At 43.1% G+C, this 10,439-nt stretch overlaps 1 pseudogene; it reads left to right on the forward strand.

Moving 5' to 3' along the window:
• The first annotated feature begins 9,004 nt into the window (after window positions 1–9,004).
• Window positions 9,005–10,075, forward strand: LOC135229558 (PC-esterase domain-containing protein 1B-like; annotated as a pseudogene).
• The last annotated feature ends 364 nt before the right edge of the window (window positions 10,076–10,439 follow it).

Genomic DNA, 10,439 nt, shown 5'->3' on the forward strand with positions numbered 1-10,439 from the left:
ATCCAAAAAGAAAATCACCAAGACATATTATCATCAAACTTGCCAAAACGAAAAATAAAGAGAAAATATTAAAAGCAGCCAGGGATAAAATAAAGGTCTCCTACAAGGGAGAATCAATAAGAATAAGTTCAGACTACTCAGCAGAAACCATGCAGGCAAGAAGGCAATGGGATGACATATACAGAGCACTGAAGGGGAAAAACTGTCAGCCAAGGATCATATATCCAGCAAAACTCTCTCTGAAATATGAAGGTGAAATTAAGACATTTACAGATAAACACAAGCTTAGAGAATTTGTAAAAACCAAACCAAAGCTACAAGAAATACTAAAGGGGGAAATTGTTTGATAAGAAAAACAATAATATCAGACACCAGCACAACACAAGGTCACAGAACAGAGCATCCTGATATCAACCCAAATAGGGAAATCACAAAAACAAATTAATATTAATTTTAAAAAGAAAAAAACACTCAAAACAGGGAATCATTGAAGTCAATATGTAAAAGATCATAATAATCTAAAAGAGGGACTAAATACAGGTGGCATAGAACTGCCATATGGTGAGGGATACAAGGCGATATAGGACAATACGAGTTAGGTTTTTACTTAGAAAAATAGGGGTAAATAGTAAGGTAACCACAAAGAGGTATAACAACTCCACAACTCAAAATAAAAACCAAGAAAAACATAACGACTCAGCAAACATAAAGTCAGATACTATGAAAAAGAGGAACACACAATTTACGAAGAAAAATGTCTCAGCACAAAAAAGTAAGTGGAAAAATGAAATTGTGAACAACACACATAAAAAGGCATCAAAATGACAGCGCTAAACACATGCTTATCTATAATTACGCTGAATGTAAATGGACTAAAGGCATCAATAAAGAGACAGAGAGTCACGGACTGGATAAAGAAACACGATCCGTCTATATGCTGCCTACAAGAGACACACTTTAGACTTAGAGACACAAACAAACTAAAACTCAAAGGATGGAAAAAATATATCAAGCAAACAATAAGCAAAAAAGAGCAGGAGTAGCGATATTAATTTCTGACAAAATAGACTTTAACGTTAAATCCACCACAAAGGATAAAGAAGGACACTACATAATGATAAAAGGAAAAATTGCCCAGGAAGATAAAACCATATTAAATATTTATACACCCAATGACAGGGCTGCAAGATACATAAAACAAACTTTTTCAGAACTGAAAAGTGAGATAGACACCTCCACAATTATACTAGGAGACTTTGACACACCACTTTTGGAGAAGGACAGGACATCCAGTTAGAAGCTCAATAAAGACACGGAAGACCTAATTACAACAATCAACCAACTTGACCTCATTGACTTATACAGAACACTCCACCCAACTGCTGCAAAGTATACTTTTTTTTCTAGTGCACATGGAACATTCTCTAGAATAGACCACATATTAGGTTTTAAAACAAACATTTGCAGAATCCAAAACATTCAAATATTACAAAGCATCTTTTCAGACCACAAGGCCATAAAAGTGGAAATCAATAACGCAAAAATTATGGAAAAGAAATCAAATACTTGGAAACTGAACAATAACCTGCTCAAAAAAGACTGGGTTATAGAAGACATTAAGGAGGGAATAAAGAAATTCTTAGAAAGCAACAAGAAGGAAAATACTTCCTATCAAAACCTCTGGGACACAGCAAAACCAGTGCTCAGAGGTCAATTTGTAATGATAAATGCACACATACTAAAAGAAGAAAGAGCCAAAATCAGAGAACTGTCCCTACAATTTGAACAAATAGAAAGTGAGCAACAAAAGAATCCATCGGGCACCAGAAGAAAACAAATAATAAAAATTAGAGCTGAACTAAATGAATTCGAGAACAGAAAAACAATTGAAAGAATTAACAAAGCCAAAACTGGTTCTTTGAAAAAATTAACAAAATTGATAAATCATTGGCCAGACTGACTAAAGAAATACAGGAAAGGAAACAAATAACCCAAATAAGAAACGAGATGGGTCACATCACAACAGACCCAACTGAAATTAAAAGAATCATGTCAGATTATTGCGAAAAAGTACACTCTAACAAGTTTGCAAACCCAGAATAAATGGATGAATTCTTAGAAAAAACTACCTACCTAAACTAACACAATCAGAAGAACAACTAAATAGACCCATACCAAAAATGAGATTGAAACAGTAATCAAAAAACTCCCAACAAAAAAAAAACCCTGGCCCGGATGGCTTCACTGCAGAGTTCTACCAAACTTTCAGAGAAGAGTTAACACCACTACTACTAAAGGTATTTCAAAGCATAGAAAATGATGGAATATTGCCTAGCTCATTCTATGAAGCCACTATATCCCTGATTCCAAAGCCAGGTAAAGACATCACAAAAAAAGAAAATTACAGACCTATATCCCTCATGAACATAGATGCAAAAATCCTCAACAAAATTCTAGCCAATAGAATTCAACAACATATCAAAAAAATAATCCACCACGACCAAGTGGGATTTATACCAGGTATGCAAGGCTGGTTTAATATTCGAAAAGCCATTAATGTAATCCACCACACAAATAAAACAAAAGACAAAAACCACATGGTCTTATCAATTGATGCAGAAAAAGCATTTGACAAAGTCCAACACTCTTTTATGATAAAAACTCTCAGCAAAATAGGAATTGAAGGAAAATTCCTCAACATAATAAAGGGCATCTATACAAAGCCAACAGCCAACATCACTCTAAATGGAGAGAGCCTGAAAGCATTTCCCTTGAGAACGGGAACCAGACAAGGATGCCCTTTATCACCGCTCTTATTCAACATCGTACTTGAAGTCCTAGCCAGGGCAATTAGGCTAGACAAAGAAATAAAGGGTATCCGGATTGGCAAGGAGGAAGTAAAGTTATCACTATTTGCAGATGACATGATTTTATACACAGAAAACCCTAAGGCATCCTCCAGAAAACTACTGAAACTCGTAGAAGAGTTTGGGAGAGTCTCAGGTTATAAGATAAACATACAAAAATCACTTGGATTCCTCTACATCAACAAAAAGAACATCGAAGAGGAAATCACCAAATCAGTACCATTCACAGTAGCCCCGAAGAAGATAAAATACTTAGGAATAAACCTTACCAAAGATGTAAAAGACCTATATAAAGAAAACTACAAGTACTACTACAAGAAACTGAAAAGGACCTAGTTAAGTGGAAAAACATACCTTGCTCATGGATAGTTAACATAGTAAAAATGTCTATTTTACCAAAACCCATCTATACATACAATGCACTTCCGATCCAAATTCCAATGACATTTTTTAATGTGATGGAGAAACAAATCACCAACTTCATATGGAAGGGAAAGAAGCCTCAGATAAGCAAAGCATTACTGAAAAAGAAGAAGAAAGTGGGAGGCCTCATTCTACCTGATTTTAGAACCTATTATACAGCCACAGTAGTCAAAACAGCCTGGTATTGGTACAACAACAGGCACATAAACCAATGAAACAGAACTGAGAACCCAGATATAAATCCATCCACATATGAGCAGCTGATATTTGACAAAGGGCCAGTGTCAGTTAATTGGGGAAAAGATAGTCTTTTTAACAAATGGTGCTGGCATATCCATTTGCAAAAAAATGAAACAGGACCCATACCTCACACCATGCACAAAAACTAACTCCAAGTGGATCAAAGACCTAAACTAAAGATTAAACAATAAAGATCATGGAAGAAAAAATAGGGACAACTTTAGGAGCCCTAATACAAGGCATAAACAGAATACAAAACATTACCAAAAATGACGAAGAGAAACCAGATAACTGGGAGCTCCTAAAAATCAAACACCTATGCTCATCTGAAGAGTTCACTAAAAGATTAAAAAGACCACCTACAGATTGGGAAAGAATTTTCAGCTACGACATCTCTGACCAGCGCCTGATCTCTAAAATCTGTATGATTCTGTTAAAACTCAACCACAAAAACACAAACAACCCAATCAAGAAGTGGGCAAAGGATATGAACACACACTTCACTAAAGAAGATATGCAGGCAGCTAACCGATACATGAGAAAATGCTCTCGCTCATTAGCCATTAGAGAAATGCAAATTCAAACTATGATGCGATTCTATCGCACTCCAACAGGGCTGGCATTAATCCAAAAAACACAAAATAATAAATGTTGGAGAGGCTGCAGAGAGATTGGAACTCTTATACACTGCTGGTGGGAATGTAAAATGGTACAACCACTTTGGAAATCTATCTAACGTTTTCTTAAACAGTTAGAAATAGAACTACCATACAACCCAGAAATCCCGCTCCTCGAAATATACCCTAGAGAACTAAGAGCCTTCACACAAACAGATATATGCACACCCATGTTTATTGCAGCTCTGTTTACAATAGCAAAAAGCTGGAAGCAACCAAGGTGTCCCATTAACGGATGAATGGTTAAATAAATTGTGGTATATTCACACAATGGAATACTACACATTAATAAAGAACCATGACGAATCTGTGAAACATTTCATAACGTGGGGGAACCTGGAAGGCATTATGCTGAGCGAAATTAGTCAGAGGCAAAAGGACAAATATTGTATAAGACCACTATTATAAGATCTTGAGAAATAGTATAAACTGAGAAGAACACATACTCTTGTGGTTACAAGGTGAGGAGGGAGGGAGGGTGGGAGAGGGTTATTTACTGATTAGTTAGCAGATAAGAACTACTTTAGGTGAAGGGAAGGACAATACTCAATACACGGAAGGTCAGCTCAACTGGACTGGACCCAAAACAAAGAAGTTTCTGAGATAAACTGATTGCTTCAAACATCAGTGGAGCATGGCGGGGGTCTGGGGACTATGGCTTAAGGGGACTTCTAAGACAATTGGCAAAATAATTCTATTATGAAAACATTCAGCATCCCACTTTGAAATGTGGTGTCTGGGGTCTTAAGTGCTAACAAGTGGCCATCTAAGATGCATCAATTGGTCTCAACCCATTAGAATCAAACGAGAATGAAGAACACCAAGGTCACAAGATAACCATGAGCCCAAGAGACAGAAAGGGCCACATGAACCAGAGACTTACATCATCCTGAGACCAGATGAACTAGATGGTGCCCGGCCACAACCGATGACTGCCCTGACAGGGAGTACAACAGAGAACCCCTGAGGGAGCAGGAGATGAGTGGGATGCAGACCCCAAATTCTCATAAAAAGACCAGACTTAATGGTCTGATTAAGACTAGAGGAATCCCAGCTGTCATGGTCCCCAAACCTTCTGTTGGCCCAGAATAGGAACCATTCCCGAAGACAACTTATCAGACATGGAAGGGACTGGACAATGGGTTGGAGAGAGATGGTGGCTAAGAGTGAGCTACTTGTATCAGATGGACACTTGAGACTGTGTTGGCATCTCCTGTCTGCAGGGGAGATAGGAGGGTAGAGAGGGTTAGAAACTGGCAAAATTGTCACAAAAGGAGAGACTGGAAGGGCTGACTCATTAGGTGGAGAGTAAGTGGGAGTATGGAATAAGGTGTATATAAGCTTATATGTGACAGACTGACTTGATTTGTAAATGTTCACGTAAAGCTCAATAAAAATTATTAAAAAAAACATAGCAGCCATTTTGAGGATGGCGCAGGGACAGGCAGTGTCTCATTCTGCTGTACACAGAGTCACTATGAGTCAGAATGGACTAAACAGCACCAAACAACAACAACAAAGATGGTAGCGTGGATACATATCCTGTTATGTAATCTTCAAAGAGTATTACAATCAGACAGCTAGAAAACTTATCTAAGGGAAAATAAGAGGCCAAAGTTCATACCAGCAGGAGCCTGCATTAATATCATAGCAAGAAACAGGTCATGGTTATTGCAGCCAGGAAATTAGCATCTATATCCAACTGAAGAAGAACTCAAGATATGTGTACTTGGAAACTAAATCCACATCCCAATAGGAACCCTGGTGGCACAGTGTCTAAGAGTTACAGCTGCTAACCAAAAGGTCAGCAGTTCAAATCCACCAAACGCTCCTTTGAAAACCATGTGGCAGTTCTACTCCTTCCTATAGAGTTGCTGTGCATCAGAAACCACTTGATGGCAATAGTAATGGGCAGCAGTAAATACGGCATATTTATTACAGTCAAGAGGTTAGCATGCATACCCAAAGAAAAACACGATGGGTTAAAACAAGCTCTAAGACTAAATATTTACCTAGAATATAGTAATAATATTGAAGTCAAGGTCATTACAGCCATAAAGTTAGCACTTATAGCCAAAGAAATAAGAGGTCAGAATTAATAAAACCTGGAATTCATCCAAATCCTAACATAAAGTGAGGGGCACAATGTTACAACCTCCATATACAAGGAGAAAGGAGGTTAGGGTTCAAAGAATCATGAGCCCAAAATCATATTTTAATAAGAGATACATTATGCTTCTTAAAGCCAGGAAGCTACATTCACATACTACTTAAGAGAAGATCAGGGTTCATAAAGCCCTGGTCTGACTCAAATTGTGCTAAGAATTGTGTTATGTTTCCTACAAGCAGGTAAGTAGCAACCACGTTCATGGACAAAAACAGATTAGGGTTCATAAAGCTAACAGCCTACATCCATATTTTAGTGAAAATGGTCCATGGTTCTCATGGCCAGGGAGCTAGAATCCATATCCTATGAAACGTAAAGACAGAGTTTAAAGAATGCAAATCCGAGTAAAAACCTGAAACTGGATCTGAGTATTAAACAGGCCGTGGTTGTTAGAGTCAAGAAACTCCTATGTTGGGAGACTGAAGGTCAGGGTTCATTGAGCCAGAAAAATGCATCCATAAAACATAGCCAAGGGAAAAGGGGGCCACAGTAAGTACAGCCAGATAGGTAGTATTCATATTCATGATTAAAGATGGTCAGAGTCCATATGAAAGGAAATTTGCCTTAATAACCTACTTAAAAAAAGATACATGGCTTGTGAGGCCTGGAAATTAGCATCTATACCCAGAGAAACATGAAGGCAGGATTCATAAAGAAGAGCTTTAACGTATGTACTAGTGAGAAAAGGGTCATTTAAACACAGCTAGAAAGGGAATATCCATAACCTTAAAACAATATCTATGTCTTTACTAAGATATTGACATAATAGTAAAGATTATGTCATGGTTGTTACAAAAAGGAAGTTAGCAACCATATCCAAAGGAAAAAGAATAACAAAAAAGATCAGGTTTCACAGAGCCAGGAGCTTGACCCATATTCTGGTAATGAAATAGTCAAAGGCAGTATGGTTAGAAAGCTAGCATCCTATTCAAGCAGACAAGAGGCCAGGGTTCACAGAGCTTGTTACATGCACATATTTTTTTAATAAGGAATATGACGTGAGTGTTACAGCCAGAATCTGCTAATAGAGAAGTTCATGATTCACAGAGCCAAGAGACTAAATCAACACCCTATGAAGTAATGGGGCATGGTTGTTACAGAACCATGCCCCATACTGGCATCTATATTAAAGAGAGGGAAGGGAAGGGTTCTTTTATCAAAGTTGATGTCAATATCCTGTTGAGAATTAGGCCTTGGATTTCAGCCAGGAATCCAGCACCAGTATGTAAAAACAAACAGTTGTATGTAAGGGATAAGGAAATCATGCTACATCTTAGTAAGAATTAGGAATGGTGCTTTCAGCCAGGACGTCAACATTTATATTCAATGGAGAGGAAGTCATTGTACGTGGAGCAAGTACTGACCATTGTACATGGAGCAAGTACTGACCAGTACATCTGGCTCATAGCAACCCCAGATATTGCAGAGTAGTAATGTACTCCACAGGTTTTTTTGTTTTCTAAGTTTATGCCCTTTGGGAAGTAGATAGCCAGAACTTTCACTTGAGGGGCCTCTATGTGGACTCAAACTGTCAATCGTTCTGTTAGCAGTCATATGTTTAATGGTTTGGGCCACCCAGAAGATAGTGTCATAATTTAAGGAGTGAGCATGTTAAAATTAACAGATCTAATGGCTGGTGGAGCCACTGTGGAAAAGGGTCTGAGCATTTCCCAAAGCAACGATTGTTCTACCACCACACCAGCAGACAAGTGCAGCTCAGGGCTTTTACTGAGAGCTGGAGCTCTCTTTTTGCACAAGTCCACCTACAAAAGTGTAATAGGAGCCTAATTTGTAAGAGCCAGAAGTTGCATACTAAGCTTACCCTGCTTGAACCACACCAGAGGCCGTTTGTTAGTGCAAAAAGGTGGTGGACGGCAGGAGTTCTACACTGGACACCCCGGGGGGATCCCCAGAGAAGCAGAATGACTGCCCAGAAGGTGGTGCCCAGGAAGGGTAAAACGTCCACCTACGTTACATACCGTAGGGTTCCTTTGCATCGATTCTCCAAAGGGCAATGCTGGATAAATGCAGAGGAGCTGTGTGGTGGCCAGGCCTCAGCTCAGGAGCACTGGGTGTGCAGATGGAAGTGTGAAGGGTGGACTGCTTGGGGATACCATCATGGCCAGTACCTTGTGGGTATGGATTCCCACACCCCGGTTGTAACACTGTGTTAGAAGGGGTCTCCAGACTTTACCCTGGGACAAAGACAGTGATCAGGTCATGGGATGTGTTCTTGTCATTTCTCAGGAGGGCTAGGGTACTCACAATGGGATTGGGAAGAGAGAGACAAAACGAAAACAAAGACGAAAGCACCGTGGAACTAAGATGAGTATGTTTTCCTGAGTATTCTCGCCTACACTGCCTGGAAATCCTGGGTGTGGATCCACCACCGACTGGGCCACGACCCTGGAAGTGGCCTGGTTCTCCCAGTGGACAGACCTTGTCCCAGTGCCTGGAGCACAGGTGGTGGCTGAGGCGGAAACAGCCTACAACCATCCAGACCAACAGCATCAGTGTCAGCACCGCTGCCCTCCACCAAGGGGAGCCAAGCCGGGTACGGGGGCAGGGCCGTGGGTTCAGAGGTCACACCGTGGGCCTAAGGATTGGCAGAACGCTTTCAGGGCCCCGGACGCTGCCCCCTTTCTCCTCCCCGTCCAGGCCCAGGCCAGTCCAGCGGCATTAAACAGCCCCCGTCTGCCCGCCCGGCCGCCCCACAACCGCCAGCCAGCCAGCCTGCCTGCCTTCTCTCCGTCTCTGGCAGCAGCCCCTCAGCCCTCGGTCCAGAGCTCTTTCGGGACCCGCCCTGAGGGAAGGCAGGAGCTAGGCCACCTTCACCCAGCCACCATGGTCCACGTGAGGGCGTCCGAAGTCCGGCAGCTGCGGCACAACAAGTTCGTGGTCGTCATCGGGGACTCGGTGCAGAGGGCCGTGTACAAGGACCTGGTGCTCCTGCTGCAGAAGGACTGCCTGCTCTCAAGCAGTCCCCTGAAGGCCAAGGGCCAGATGAGCTTCGAGCAGGACAGGCTGCTGCACGGCGGCTGGTGGGGCCGTATGCACAACGGGACCCACTACCGCGAAGTCCGCGAGTTCTGCTCCAAACACCACCTTGTGCGCTTCTACTTCCTCACGCGCGCCTACTCCCGGTACGTGGAGAAAGTCCTGCTGGAGCTGCTGAGGGGCGAGCACGGCCCAGACGCGGTCATCATGAACTCCTGCCTCTGGGACCTGTCCAGGTATGGCCAGGATTCCATGTGGAGCTACAGGAGGAACCTGGAGACCCTGTTCTGGTGCCTTCGCTAGGTCCTGCCCGAGTCCTCTCTCGTGGTGTGGAACACTGCCATGCCAATGGCTGAGACAGTCTCGGGGGGTTTCCTCCCGCCTGAGGGCATGCCCCCGACCTCGTGCCTGCGGGATGATGTGGTGGAGGCCAACTTCTACAGCGCCGCTGAGGCCAGCAGGCTCCGCTTCGACGTGCTGGACTTGAATTTCCACTTCCGGCACTCCGGCAGCACAGGCAGGCAGATGGCGTGCACTGGAACCAACACGCTCATCGAAGGCTCTCGCAGCTGCTGCTGGCCCACCTGGGCGACATCTCGGGCGTGGACCTGCCCTGCGACAACCCGGTGGGCAGGTGGATCTGGGAAGGCCCTGGGAGCCGTCTCAGAGGGCCCGCGGGCGACAGACTGCTGCACCACCACTGAGGTGAATCCAGTGAGGTAGGCCCCGCCTCGACGCCCGCCTAGACCCGCGTGCCCTATCGCTTAGTCGCAGAGACCCCCTATTTCCCTGCCCCAGGTTCCCAGGTGCTTCCGGCGAAACCTCCATGGCTCCAGTTTGCCCTGGAACCAATCCCTGCAGCGCCAGCCATGCTCTGGCGACCCCTCTGCACTGCACGCTAGGTATGGCGAGGAAGCAAACCTGACAGCTGGCCGGCTGCCCCGCAACGCCGGAATACATACGGCCTCTGATTAGCACCAGCGCCGCGTGGTTCACCGGGCTTCTCCGCCTTACCCTCCAGGTACCCCCCGCAGAGCCACAGAGGTGCAGGGGGACGGACCGCAGCCA

This window comes from Loxodonta africana, unplaced genomic scaffold (genome assembly GCF_030014295.1).
Source record: "Loxodonta africana isolate mLoxAfr1 unplaced genomic scaffold, mLoxAfr1.hap2 scaffold_39, whole genome shotgun sequence".
Taxonomy (NCBI): Eukaryota; Metazoa; Chordata; class Mammalia; order Proboscidea; family Elephantidae; genus Loxodonta; species Loxodonta africana.